The sequence below is a fragment of the Neoarius graeffei genome, chromosome 8, assembly GCF_027579695.1.
Source record: "Neoarius graeffei isolate fNeoGra1 chromosome 8, fNeoGra1.pri, whole genome shotgun sequence".
NCBI lineage: Eukaryota > Metazoa > Chordata > Actinopteri > Siluriformes > Ariidae > Neoarius > Neoarius graeffei.
In genome coordinates, this window is record NC_083576.1 from 690,001 (window position 1) to 705,636 (window position 15,636).

Genomic DNA, 15,636 nt, shown 5'->3' on the forward strand with positions numbered 1-15,636 from the left:
CAAATTGGAATTTTCAGCTAAAAAACATTTAATTAAACTCAAATTTATGGGACTGATTTCATTGAAAAAGAGACACAGAGCCAAAACGAGAAACCTTGAAAAATGAACTGCCTTCTAAAAGTCTGTGAAAATGCTGGTGAGAAACATCGTCTCCTCCGTCTTCTGTCTCATATCACTCAGGACTCGTGCTTCATTCCCATTTTTATACCACCTCCGGAAACCTCCAGAATGCTCCCAACTTTAATTTTTAAACATTTTATTAAGAACAGAAGCTTAAGAACAGGATAGTTTCTTGCTTTAAGTGATGAACAGCAGTCCCTTACGGTAGGACCCTGAAGACACCAGGAGGCTTCCTGAATATACAGGAGTTTATAATTATTTTAATTGGTTTAATTTTTTATTGTTATTTTTTAAAATGACTTCAGGGTTTAGAAAGTCAGAGACTTTCCTTGGGAGCATCATGATGAAGACAGAGGAAGATAAACTTTCATAACATCAGTAACATGAATGCTAACGAGCTGAATCGAGTCTTTTGATGAATTTTAATTGTGATGCAGTTTAAATGAAAAGTTCAGTGTTTACTTGATAGTGTTCAGGTTAAAGTGTTTGTTTGACTCACAGTACCAGCATGTTCTTAGCCTTCTGGTGTAAAACATCTCTGTTTCAGGGAACGGCACAATGCATTCTCCCCTTGACTACCAGCCTGCCTGCCTGCCTGCCTGCCTGCCTAACTAACTAACTAACTAACTAACTATCATGTACTAATTTCTGAAGACTATATCACTCGTTGCTGTGTAGAGGATGGACTCTACAGAACATATCATTTTAGATTTCCGACATGTTCAGAACTGGGCCTTGATGAAATGTTCTGAAATCGTTTACAGAAGGTTAGCGACGCGCGATACGCAGTGATGGCACTTCATCAGTCACTGAGAAAGGGGCTCTGTTCTCACGATCCAGAGAATCAGATTTCTGTTACACTTTCCTGGTTCTCCTCATTCTGTTTAATCATGAAGTCAGAGACACGGTGAACCTTTTGGATCAAAATACAGAAAAGTTCACAGAATCCCATCAATGATAATAATAATAATAATAATAATAATAATAATAATAATTAAAGGGTTTTGTGTTAGAGCAGTTAGTGGCGAGTAAACGAGATCTTGTCCTGTTCAGTAAGAGGCTCTGAAAAAAGGTCTGGGATTAGTCATGTGTCTGTGAAAGAAATGTCTCAGCCCTGTTGACCGATGAATCGTTGGAGACTCGAACGAGATGAATTGCAGTTTGAGAACTTGATTGAATCCCATATTTATCTCCAGGACAGTACCTGCTGTATGATGCTCATAACAGAAGGTTTATCCCTCATTATAACAGCATGTTTAATCAGCCTGCACCATCACGCTCTTCTTCTCTTCCTTCTTCTGCTAACAGGCTCCCCATGAGGACGACGTGATGTGACCCGTACTGACTGCATGTTTCAGAGACTCTTCCAAAGCGTCCATCATTTCACAGACGACTGAACATGGCATGTAATGGTGTGCTGTGCAAAAATGCTTCCCAACACAAGAGGCAACATCTGGCTGTAAAATCACAGAGACGTCTATCCACACGGGAATAAAACACTGAGCCTCGCATACAACTCGTCAACAAATATGGAACAATTTCAGCTGGGATTTTGGTTTACAGCCATCAAAAGCGTTTTCTGAGACGATCCTGCAGGAAAGCTGTGACCTTCCTGCAGTTCTCCAAAAAGCAATTAGCAGCCAAAATACTAAATATTCAGAAATCTTAATTTTCTATGTCTTTGGTTTAAAGAAAAAGATCCACAGTGTCCCTTTATCACAAATCCAATGAGCTGTGTTTGTGATGCGCTTGGCTAATCCAGCTAACAGTCAAGAGAAGTTTATGTCACACAAAGTCTGATCTACTAGTGCATCTCAAAAAAATTGAATATTGTGAAAAAGTTCAATATTTTCCATCAGTTAATTAAGAAAGTGAAAATGTTATATATTATAGACTCATTACACAAACTAAAATGTTTCAAGTATTTTTCTATTTTAATTTTAATCAGTATGGCATACAGTACAAAAACATAAAACCATCTCAAAATATTAGAATATTTCATTTCGAGTTTGAGTAAAACAGTATGAACACAGTGTATCTCTCGGTCTAGTTCAGTACACACAACCACAATCATGGGGAAGACTGCTGACTTGACTGTTGTCCAGAAGATGATCACTGATGCCCTCCACAAGGAGGGTAAGCCACAAAAGGTCATTGCTGAAAAGGGTGGCTGGAAAAGATGCACAAGCAACAGGGATGGCTGCAGTCTTGAGAGGATTGTCAAGAAAAGTTGATTCAAGAAGTTGGGAGAGCTTCACAAGGAGTGGACTGAGGCTGGTGTCAGTGTATCAAGACCCATCACGAACAGACGTCTTCAAGAAAGGGGATACAACTTTCGCATTCCTAATATCAAGCTACTCCTGAGCCAGAGACAATGTCAGAAGTGTCTTATCTGGGCTAAGGAGAGAAAGAAATGGACTGTTGCTCAGTGGTCCAAAGTCCTCTTTTCAGATGAAAGTACATTTTGCATTTAATTTGGAAATCACGGTTCTAGAGTCTGGAGGAAGAGTGGAGAGGCACAGAATCCAAGGTGTTTGAAGCCCAGTGTGAAGTTTCTACAGTCTGTGATGATTTGGGGTGCCATGTCATCTGCTGGTGTTGGTCCACTGTATTTTATCAAGTCCAAAGTCAACACAGCCATCTACCAGGAGATTTTAGAGCACTTCATGCTTCCATCTGCTGACGAGTTTTTTGGAGATGCTGATTTCCTTTTCCAGCAGGACTTAGCACCTACCCACAGTGCCAAAACTACTACCAAATGGTTTGCTGACCATGATATTACTGTGTTTGATTGGCCAGCCAACTTGCCTGACCTGAACGCCATAGAGAATCTATGGGGTATTGTCAAGAGGAAGATGAGAAACACCCGACCCAAAAATACAGATACGCTGAAGGCCACTATCAAAGCAACCTGGGCTTCAATAAGACCTCAGCAGTGCCACAGACTGATCACCTCCATGCCACACCGCATTGATACAGTAATTCATGGTAAAGGAGCCCCAACCAAGTATTGAGTGTATAAATGAATATAGTTTTCAGAAGTTGGACATTTCTGTATTGTAAATCCTTTTTTTGATTGATCTTAGGGAATATTCTAATAATTTGAGATACTGGATTTCTGATTTTCATGAGCTATAAGCCATAATCATCAAAATTAAAACAAGAAAGGCTTTAAATATTTCACTTTACATATAATGAATATAGAATATATGAAAGTTTACCTTTTTGAATTAAATTATGAAAAAAGGAACTTTTTCATGGTATTATAATTTTTTGAGATGCACTAGTATGAACCCTCGACTAAACCCTTAGATTCTCTCTGTTCAAGTCTGTGATCCTGTGTTAATGTGTAAAATAGAAGTGATTGTGTTTAAAGTGCTAGTCTAACAAAAAAGACATCATAAAATCCCAGGTTTTCTGTGTGTGATATGCTCAAATAGGTTGTAAAGTTCACCCATGAATAAAAAAAAAAAAAGTTTTCGAAAAATTATTTTTTTGTGTCGAATTCTGTTCCAAAAATCACAAAAAGCTTGTCCACCATTATTAGATCACAGCGATTTACAGGTCAGCGGCGCTGTGTGTGTGACATCATTTGCGTCATTGCCTTCTTTTGTGTCCACGCTGACTATAATATTCTCTACAGTGGCGTACGCTTGTGAGACTGATTCTTTTGAAAAAGACGCCGAATTAAATGATCTACAGCTGGTGCTGGGTAACATGGGCATGGTTTACAGAGATTTTAGAGTGCACACACACACACACACACACACACACACACACCAACCAGTCATACCCACTCTACTGCCGATGATCTTCCAGACATCTTCCTTTTTGGCTTGATCTTTGTACAGCTTGTGCTTTTTGCCATAAAGCGTGGGATTCTTCGGCACTTCTATTATCAGCTTCTCCTCCATGATGCAACAAGGATGTACAAAGATGTTCGGGGAAAAACAGCACGTGCTCAAACAATGTAACATGTAAACAATGACCTGATTGGTCAGATATTTTATTGGATCAGGTACAGGTCTGGAAAAATCGCTCCAGAAGCAATTTCACCAATCCTGATAAACCCAGGCCTGGGCTACAGGGATCGTTTTTGGTGTTGTGGGACCGGGGCCTTAGTTATCACACTGTAAATTAGAGGAAAGAGGTGGACTTGATGACAGTGATGGCTGTCTTGTAAGGTCTGAAGTGAGAGTTGCAAAAGTACTTGAATGAGAGAGTGGAGTTCTAAAAACCTTTGACGGTTGTAGAGATACAGTGATTTTAGTAAAAATCAATAACAGTAATTGTGGGTTGATCCCTCCCCCACCCCCACCTCTACCTAACCTAGCACAAAATAGAAAGGGTCTACATGGTCCTAGTTAACCCTAACAGATTCCTGGCTGCTGCGCGCTTGCTGAACACAAGGCATACAGGGCAACGCGTCACCCGCTTCTGCCAGCTCCAGCACTGAAAGTGCCTAATACAAGCTCGACCCTTCCTGTGTGGCGGTGAGCTCTTTGGGATGGCGCTTCTGACTTCTGTTTCCAGATTGTAGGAACTGCGTCGTGTACCAGACGTCGCTCAAATCCCTCTATGTGAATCTGCCTCACAAATTTATCTTTTTCAGAATGTATGGAGCAGACACCAAACCGTCTCGTCAGCTTGAAGTTTCCTCTCTCTGTCCGTACAAATCAAACCCATTCATTCTTTAAGTGTCCTGCCAACTTTGGGCTATAATGGATCAAAATTCCACTTTGTTTTAATCGGCTACACTTGGACAGTCTTGAACAACACACCTCTTAGGAGGCATGCTTTGGTTTTAATTTTGTTTTGGAATAAAAAAAAAATCGTGAAAAATGTGCTACATTTTGCAAAGCAGACGAAGCCAGAAATGCCACCAACTTTCATGCATATGATGTCACTTCCTGTGAATTAACAATAACTTACCAGGAATGCATTTGTGTAATGGTGGAATCAAAGAGCCAAACTTTACCAACTAAATAGAACATGTTCCTGATCTCGTATTAAAATACAATTTAGACAGTAAACTCTTTAACATGTCTAGTTTTATAAGGTATAATGTTCAGGAGTGATGTCATTTTCGTAAGACTAGCACTTTAACTCATGGATTTACACATTTTAGGTCATTTCCTGTTTTATTCTTTGGGACGAGGAGCCTGAGGAGCAAACTAAAACAAACTACACGAAAGAAAAGCTAGCTGTGATTGTCCAAGACAGTGGCCTCTATAAATAATGTTGTGGTATTGACCTACAAGTTCAGGTGATGTACATGGCACAAAAAAAATGTGAAAGCGAGCCCCCTAATCACAGCATACACTAAATCTCACAGTAACACAGCTCAGCCACTGCATGAAAATGGAACAACTTGAGATTTACAAAATATTCATTGAATTGAACTTGTGATTTAAACTTGAGTGTAATCAGCAGATAAAATATCAGGAACTCCTCGATAATCAAAGTTGATGAATTGAGGTTCATCATGATGAGAGTCTCATTATACACAAATTTATACAAACTCAGGAGAAAAATGTAGTACATTTTTATTTTCATGAACACCACATTTCCTCCCCTCCTAGAACTGCCACCTTATTGTGGTGGAGGGGTTTGTGTGCTTGAATGATCCTAGGAACTATGTTGTCAGGGGCATTATGCCCCTGTTAGGGTCTCCCAAGGCAGACAGGACCTAGGTGACAGGCCAGACCAAGAGCAGTTCACCAAAACCCTTATGGAGAAGAATCAATCAAGGACCGTGATGTTGCCCGGTATGGCACAGCCGGGGCCCCACCCTGGAGCCAGGCCCAGGGTTGGGGCTCATATGCGAGTGCTTGGTGGCCGGGCCTTTGCCCACAGGGCCCGGCCGGGCTCAGCCCGAAGCAGTGATGTGGGCCCGACCTCCTGTGGGTTCACCACCCACAGAGGTAGCTGTAGGGGGCCAGTGCAGTGTGGATTGGGTGGCAGTCGAAGGCAGGGGCCTTGACAACCTGATCCCCGAACACAGTGGCTAGCTGTTGGGACATGAAATGTCACTTCGCTGGGGGGGTAAGAGCCTGAGCTTGTGCGGGAGGTTGAGAGGTACTGGCTAGAGATAGTTGGGCTCACCTCCATGCACAGCTTGGGCTCTGGAACCCAGCTCCTCGAGAGGGGCTGGACTCTCCACTTCTCTGGAGTCGCCCATGGTGAGCGGCGGCGGGCTGATGTGGGCTTGCTTATAGCTCCCCAGCTCAGCCGCCATGTGTTGGAGTTTACCCCAGGGAACGAGAGGGTCGCCTCTCTGCGCCTTCGGATTGGGGAGAGGGCTCTTGCTGTTGTTTGTGCCTATGGGCCGAATAGCAGTATAGAGTATCCGGCCTTCTTGGAGTCCCTGGGAGAGGTACTGAGAGGTGCTCAGACTGGGGACTCCATTGTTCTACTGGGGGACTTCAATGCTCATGTGGGCGGCGACAGTGACACCTGGAGGGGCGTGATTGGGAGGAACGGCCTCCCCGATCTGAACCCGAGTGGTGTTTTGTTATTGGACTTCTGTGCTAGTCACGGTTTGTCCATAACGAACACCATGTTCGAGCATAGGGGTGTCCATAAGTGCACGTGGCACCAGGACACCTTAGGTCAGAGGTCAATGATCGACTTTGTTGTCGTTTCATAGGATCTCTGGCCCTATGTGTTGGACACTCAGGTGAAGAGAGGGGCTGAGCTGTCAACTGATCACCACCTGGTGGTGAGTTGGATCCGCTGGTGGAGGAGGAAGCCGGACAGACCTGGGAGGCCCAAACATATTGTGAGGGTCTGCTGGGAACGTCTGGCCGAGCACTCTGTCGGGGAGGTCTTTAACTCCCACCTCCGGGAGAGCTTCTCCCAGCTTCCAAGGGAGGCGGGGGACATTGAGTCTGAGTGGACCGTGTTCTCTACCTCCATTGTAGATGGAGCTGTTTGGAGCTGTGGCCGCAAGGTCTCTGGTGCCTGTCGTGGTGGCAATCCCTGAACCCAGTGGTGGATGCCTGAAGTAAGGGATGCCATCAAGCTGAAGAAGGAGTCCTATCAGGCCATGTTGACCTCCGGGACTCCTGAGGCAGCTGACGGGTATCGGCAGGCCAGGCGTGCTGCAGCTTGGGCAGTTGTGGAGGCAAAAACTCAGAACTGGGAGGAGTTCAGTGAGGCCATGGAGAAGGACTATCAGTTGGCCTCGAAGAAATTCTGGCAAACTGTCTGGTGCCTCAGGAGGGGGAAGCAGTACTCTGCCAACACTGTTTACAGTGCAGGTGGAGAGCTGTTGACCTCGACTGGGGACATTGTCGGGCGGTGGAAGGAATACTTTGAGGATCTCTTCAATCCCACCATCATGTCTTCCATTGAGGAGGTGGAGGCTGATGACTCAGAGATGGACTCATCCATTACCCAAGCCAAAGTCACTGAGGTGGTTTGTAAGCTCCTCGGTGGCAAGGCACTGGGGGTGGATGAGATCTGCCCTGAGTATCTCAAGTCTCTGGATGTTGTGGGGCTGTCTTGGCTGACATGCCTCTGCAACATCGTGTGGCAGTCAGGGACAGTGCCTCTGGAGTGGCAGACTGGGGTGGTGGTCCCTCATTTTAAGAAAGGGGACCGGAGAGTGTGCTCCAATTATAGGGGAATCACACTTCTCAGCCTCCCAGGGAAGGTTTACTCCAGGGTACTGGAGAGGAGAATTTGGCCAATAGTTGAACCTCAGATCCAGGAGGAACAATCTGATTTTCGTCCTGGTCGTGGAACACTGGACCAGCTCTATACCCTTCATAGGGTGCTCAAGGGTTCATGGGAGTTTGCCCAACCAGTCCACATGTGCTTTGTGGATCTGGAGAAGGCATTCGACCATGTCCCTCATGGTATTCTGTGGGGGGTGCTTCAGGAGTATGGGGTTTGGGGCTCTTTGCTAAGGGCTGTCCAGTCCCTGTACGAATGGAGCAGGAGTCTGGTTCACATTGCCTGCAGTAGGTCAGACATGTTCCCAGTGCATGTTGGACTCCGGCAGAGCTGCCCTTTGTCACCGGTTCTGTTCATAATTTTTATGGACAGAATTTCTCGGTGCAGCCAGGGGCCGGAAGGAATCCTGTTTGGGAACCACAGGATTTCATCTCTGCTTTTTGCGGATGATGTTGTCCTGTTGGCTTCTTCAAACCAGGACCTTCAGCATGCACTGGGGTGGTTTGCAGCCAAGTGTGAAGCAGCTGGGATGAGAATCAGCACCTCCAAGTCCGAGGCCATGGTTCTCGACTGGAAAAGGGTGGCTTGCCCTCTCCAGGTTGGTGGAGAAGTCCTGCCTCAAGTGGAGGAGTTTAAGTATCTTGGGATCTTGTTCACAAGTGAGGGAAGGATAGAGCATGAGGTCAACAGGCGGATCGGTGCAGCCTCCGAAGTGATGCGGTTGCTTTACTGGTCCATTGTGGTGAAGAAGGAGCTGAGCCAAAAGGCGAAGCTCTCGATTTACCAGTCGATCTAAGTTCCGACTCTCACCTATGGTCATGAGCTTTGGGTAATGACCGAAAGAACAAGATCGCGGATACAAGCGGCCGAAATGAGTTTCCTTCGCAGGGTGGCTGGGCGCTCCCTTAGAGATAGGGTGAGAAGCACAGTCACTCGCAAGGAGCTCGGAGTAGAGCCGCTGCTCCTCCACATCGAGAGGAATCAGCTGAGGTGGCTCGGGCATCTCTTTCAGATGCCTTCTGGACGCCTCCCTGGGGAGGTGTTCCAGGCATGTCCCCCCGGGAGGAGGCCCCGGGGAAGACCCAGGACACGCTGGAAGGACTATGTCTCTCGGCTGGCCTGGGAACGCCTCGGTGTTCTTCCCGAGGAGCTGGCCGAGGTGTCTGGGGAAAGGGAAGTTTGGGCTTCCATGCTCAGACTGCTGCCTCCGTGACCCGGCCCTGGATAAGCAGAAGAAGCTGAGATGAGACAAGACAAGACCACATTTCCTGCCCCTATGAACAATTGATGAATAAATGACCATATATCCAGCGTGATAAATTAAGCTCATTCCCTTAAGAGGAAGTAATGAGAGAAAGGTCTGTGACTTTTGATATTTTTATTGAAGAAATATCTTCAAAGATGTCCCACAGAGTCTCTGAGCTTTCAGAAAATGGAGCTCTATTCCCTGAAATCTGCACACTCTTCATCATTCTGACCTTCCTGCACTGTTTTATGGAAACCAAAACTGGTGAAGTCAGACCCTTAAAGTCGGTAAAGTGCAGTGATCGCTCGCTCGCTCGGCAGCGCAAGTGACATTTAGATAAAGGTGAAGAGAAAAAATGCCCAGCTGTGGCAGAGACGCCCTTTACTGTCTCTCAAAGTCAAATTACAGCTCAGCATCTGACATTTCCATTGTACTGACACAGCACTGCTTTATTCACCTCATTAGTCCATTAGGTACATCAATGATTCTACTCGTACAACTGAGAGAGAGAGAGAGAGAGAGAGAGAGAGAGATGGAAGAGAGACCTTAAGGAACTTCTCAAATACCTGTGAAGAAGAAAAAGGACAAGAAGCAAAACTTCTTCCTCTGGGAGTCATTCAGAAAGAACAAAGAATTAAAAAAAAAGACAGAGAGGAATGAAAGGAATGGGATAAACCTGAGGAAGAAAATGAGCTTGGGAGTGGATGGAGATGGAAAAAAAGAAAGAAAACAAAAAGAAAACTTCCTGTGCATTACTAATCAATAAATATTAGAGACAAAGAAAGAATGTAAGAAGGAGGACATTTGTGAGCAATGGCTTTGAGGATGGAGGATCAGAGAAAAGACATGAAATAAAAATGTTGACCCAAGCAAATAAATTGTCATCTTTAAAGAGTCTCTTTCAAATCTGTTCATTATCCCTCACCAGGGAGAACGTTCAACACTAATGCAGGTCAGGAACTGAGTATAAAATACACAAAACACAATTGTAGTGAATCCCTGATGTAGGTGGAGTACAGAAGCAGGGCAGGTGGGAACTGAAGTTCTTGCAAACTTATATCTTTTCAGCTTCACTCTCTCTCACACACACACACACACACACGCTTTCTGGTCAGGAATCAGCTCTTCTCTGCTTTCCCCCTCCCTTTATGCTCCATCCCTGCAACAAACACACCCACCCACCTTAATTGATACCAGGTGTAATGACTTAGCCACTTACCTTCTCTGACCCCGCCCTCCATTCACAAACGGTTGCTTGGCCACGCCCCCGTTGCCACATACCCCTACCGCCCAACTCAGGCTGGTGAGCCATCTGGCCTGAAGCAGAATCCCCCCGACGGGACAGGAAGTCCACCACCACCATCTGTGCCCTCGGTCTGTGGACCACCTCAAACTTAAATGGCTGGAAAGCAAGATACCAATGGGTGATCCATGCATTGGCATTCTTCATGCGGTGGAGCCACTGGAGGGGCACATAGTTCGAACAGAGGGTGAAAGGGCGCCCCAGCAGGTAGTATTGGAGGGCGAGGACTGCCCACTTGATGGCCAGACACTCCTTTTTGATGGTGCTGTACTTGCTTTCACCCATTGAGAGTTTACAGCTGATGTACAGCATGGGGTGCTCCTCACCCTCCACCTTCTGGGACAAAACGGCCCCCAGCCCTCTGTCCGATGCGTCAGTCTGCAAAATAAATGGGTGAGAGAAGTCAGTGGAGTGCAAAAGGGGCCCCCCACACAATGCAGCTTTTACCTCAGAGAAAGCCTGTTGGCACTGCTCCATCCACTGGACTGAATCTGGAGCTCCCTTTTTAGTGAGATCAGTTAACGGGCTGGTGACATACGAATAATTAGGTATAAACCTATGATAATAGCCAGCCAGTCCCAGGAACCGTCTCACCTCCTTTTTGGTCTTGGGCCTCGGGCAGGCCACAATCACTGTAGTCTTGTTAATTTGGGGATGCACCTGCCCATGACCCAAGTGAAACCTCAGATACCATACTTCCATCCACCCAATTGCACACTTTTTGGGTTAGCTGTGAGGCCCGCATGCCTCAGCAACTTTAGAATGGCCCTCAGATGTTCCAAGTGCCATGGCCAGTCATGGCTGTAGATTATTATATCATCTAGATATGCGGCTGCGTAGGCAGCGTGAGGGCGGAGGACCCTGTCCATGAGCCGCTGGAACATAGCAGGCACCCCAAATAACCCAAAAGGGAGCATGACAAATTGGTGTAATCCAAACAGTGTGGAAAAGGCTGCATTCTCTTGGGATAGAGGAGTCAAGGGGATCTGCCAATATCCCTTTGTTAGATCCAGCGTCGAATAAAAGCGAGCAGTGCCTAACCAATCAAGCAACTCATCAATGCGAGGCATTGGGTATGTGTCAAATTTAGACACCACATTGACCTTTCTATAGTCCACGCAGAACCAGACCGACCCGTCGGTCTTGGGAACCAGGACCACTGGGCTGCTCCAGTCACTGTGGGACTCCTCAATTATGCCCATTTTGAGCATGGCCTTGAGTTCGTCCCAAACCACCTTTTTCTTGTGTTTGGGCAAGCGGTAAGGGCGCCTACACACCATCACCCCTGGGGGCATTTTGATGTGGAGTTCTATGAGGTAGGTACGACTGGGAAGGGGTGAGAACACATCAGAAAATTCCTTTTGCAACTTGGCCACCTCTGTGAGTTGGGCTGGTGAGAGATGGTCTCCACAAGAGACCGGAATGGTTTGAGATGTTATCTTTTTTACCTCCAGCACCAGCTCCGCCTTCTTCGGGACTACCAACACCAATGCCATGGGGACCTCCTCATTCCAGCATTTTAAAAGGTTGAGGTGGTAGATTTGCAATGCCCTGCCCCTAACCGTTCGCCTCACCTCATAGTCGACATCCCCGACTCGCCATATGACCTTGAAGGGCCCTTGCCACTTGGCGATTAATTTAGAGCTCGATGTGGGCAATAATACGAGCACTTTGTCTCCCACTGTGAACTCTCTAAGGTGCGTGCCCCTGTCATACAGCTGGATTTCATGTTCTAGTGCTTGCCGCAAATTCTCCTGGGTTAAGTGTGTGAGGGTGTGGAGTTTTGCGCACAGGTCAAGAGTGTACTGAATTTCGTTTTTACATGGTGAAGGTCCCTCCTCCCAGTTTTCTCGTAGCATGTCCAAAATGCCACGCGGCTTATGCCCATATAACAATTCAAATGGAGAAAACCCTGTGGAGGCTTGCAGGACCTCTCGTATTGCAAATAACAGGGGCTCAAGACACTTATCCCAATTATGTGCATCTTCACTTATGAATTTCTGGATTATGTTTTTGAGGGTTTGATTAAAACACTCCACTAAGCCATCTGTTTGTGGGTGATAGACACTGGTTCGGATAGACTTAATACCCAGTAACCCATACAGCTCGTGCAGTGTGCGCGACATAAATGTAGTGCCTTGGTCTGTCAGGATTTCTTTCAGAATCCCAACCTGGGAGATAATACGGAAAAGCACTTCCACAATACTGTGTGCTGAGATATTGTGGAGAGGCACCGCTTCTGGATATCGCATTGCATAGTCCACCAGAATTAAAATAAAGTGATATCCTCATGCCGACCGATCTAATGGCCCGACAAGATCCATCCCAATTCGCTCAAATGGGGTCTCGATTAGAGGGAGAGGGTACAAAGGCACTTTTGCAGTGGCTGCGGGATTTACTAATTGGCATTCACGGCATGCTGCACACCACCGATAGACATCCCTCGAATCCCTGGCCAGTAGAACCAGGCCATTATTCAGGCTAGTGTTTTATCTTGCCCTAAGTGTCCAGCCATGGGATTAAAGTGAGCAACATGGAATACGAGTTCCTTACGGATCTTTGGGATTAATAATTGGGTTATTTGTTCACCAGTTTGAGTGTCCTGTGTCACTCGGTACAATCTATCTTTAATAATAGCAGAATAAGGGAAGGTCAGTGCCACGCTTGGCTGAAGAGTTTGACCATCGATTACTCTCACTTGGTCAAATGCGTGCTACAGAGTCTTGTCTCACAACTGCTCTAATGGGAAATCTTCAAGGGAATCCCCGAGAGAGGGAGGAGGAGCGGGCTGCTTCTCACCTGATGTGCGCTGACGTAGACGGCTCTGTGACAACTTCTCCAGTCAATGCCACACCTGGATCTTCCCGTGACCTACTAGTGCAGGACCCATTACGTGTTAAATATTCCATCAGCTTTTTAAGGTCTGGCCAATCAGTACCCAAAATCAACGAGTGGGTGAGACGAAGATTAACTGCCGCCTTTATTCAATGCATTTGGCCCCGGAAGAGAATACGGACAGACACTAAGGGATAATTGTGAACATCCCCACGCACACACAATACTTTCACTGCTTGTGCTCTCCCCAATGCCTCACCTTGCACCAGGCATTGGTGAATTGAGGTCTGATTACAACCAGAATCCACCAAAGCATGATATGTATCCCCTTGAACACTTACTGGTATGCGATGCGTTCCGGCCTGATCGGGGGCAGTCTCTAATGCGTCGGGGATCTGGATCACAGATTCCACCTCCCTTGCGGAGTTCTGATTCTGGAGATGCTCCGGCTCCCTGCTGAGCCAGCATACCGGCCCAGGCTCTCCCTCTGCACCAGTGTTCTGGGCGTCAATCACCTGAGGGGGGGAAGGACACAGACACAGAAGAGGGAGATGGAAGGACACCACGGGTGAGACGGGCTGGCTGGGGAGGAGTCGGCCCCCGCCTCTGCAGTGGGGGAGTGGGGTGAGAAAGAGAGGAAGAGAGAGAGGAGAGAGAAGAGAAATGAGGAAAGGCGCCTTCACCTCATTCACCTGTTGTCGGAACTGCTGCCAGACGGTCCTCTGCCAACTTGATGGCTTGCTGGAGTGACGCCGGGTGGTGAAACTGGACCCATTCTGCCATTCTTTCCGGAAGCTGAGAGATGAACTGTTCCAGTGCCACCAGGTTGATGATCCTGTCAGCGTCACAGTCTTCCACCCTCAGCCACTGCTAGCAGGCATCCCGGAGTTGTTGGCCAAGTGAGAATGGTCAGCCGACCTCCTCCAGTGTCAGCTTCCAGAACAGCTGGCAATGTTGTTCTGGGGAGTGGTCGACCTTCTGCAAAATGGCCCTCTTGAGATTGGAGTAGTTGAGCTGGCTGTCGGCAGGGAGCTGCTGCGCCGCAAGCTGCACCTCGCCTGTCAGGAGCAGGAGGAGATGAGCCGCACGCTACTCGATTGGCCACCCCCACGCTTGGGCCGCTTACTTGAAGAGAGCGATGAAGACTTTGGGCTCATCATGCAGGCCCATCTTTGTGAGGGTGACGTGAGAGTAGTCCGTGGTAGTAATGGTGGATGCTCCTGCTGATGCCAGCAGATGCCGGAACGCCTGGCAATCTTGCTGCTGGGCCTGCATCAAGGTTTCAAAGCATTGTTCTTGGTCCTTCCGGAGGGTGGTCAGCACTTGATGCTGGTTCTGCTGGGCAGCAGTGAGGGCATGGATGAGCTCCATAATTGGAGAGGACTCCATGGGGTGGTTCCCTTCTGTACTTGCTCCCGGGTTTTGGCACCAATGTAGTGAATCCCTGATGTGGGTGGAGTACAGAAGCATGGCAGGCGGGAACTAAAGTTCTTGCAAACTTTATTTTTATGTGTGTGTATATAGCTTTTCAGCTTCACTCACTCCCACACACACACACAAGCATTCTGGTTGGGAGTCAGCTCTTCTCTGCTTTCCCCCTCCCTTTATGCTCCATCCCTGCAACAAACACACCCACCCACCCACCCACCTTAATTGACACCAGGTGTAATGACTTAGCCACTTACCTTCCCTGACCCCACCCTCCATTCACAAACTGCTGCTTGGCCATGCCCCTGTTGCCACAACAAACCATCACACTCAGCCTTCATAAATATCAAGCGTGATCAGTGAGGAGGAAGGTGAAAGTGATCAACAGCTCAGATTCACTGTTTATAATAATTCACAATTCCAAATTAAACTCCACCTTGAACATCCCACTGCTGAAATAATTTACACTTTCAAACTTCTTTCTGAGACACAAACCACAAAACTAAGTGTACAGCTGAAACTGTGTTTTTGAGACTGAAATTAAAGTTTTTAGTTGTAAACTCCATCAGCGTGTCAGGTGCAAACAGGGTGGGGTGTGGAAAGTCTCCAGTACGATCTGGAGGTGTATCAGTGAGGATCTGTGGCTCGTGTGAAGATCAGTGGCATGAATTCTGCTGAACAGATGGATATTTCAGCTCATGTCCTGGCTGCCTCTGCCACAGGGTTACAACTTAGCCATGGATGGAAGCTTTTTTGATCCAGTTTAATCTTGTCCAGTTCCCACCCACTGGTCAGCTCCTCCCCTCACACATGACAGGTGCCAATCAGGGAGGTGAAGATGATCAGGTTCTTCCTCTGAGATACATGAAAGCAGCCAACTGCATCTTCAGAACTGCTGCTCATACTGCGACACACAGCCGTGTAACACACACTCAGAGGAAAGTGCTATCAACCCTGTTCCACATACACGAACTCACAGATTCCCCGGTGCCACTGTGGTTGACGGGTGAGAGTGAGTGACAGT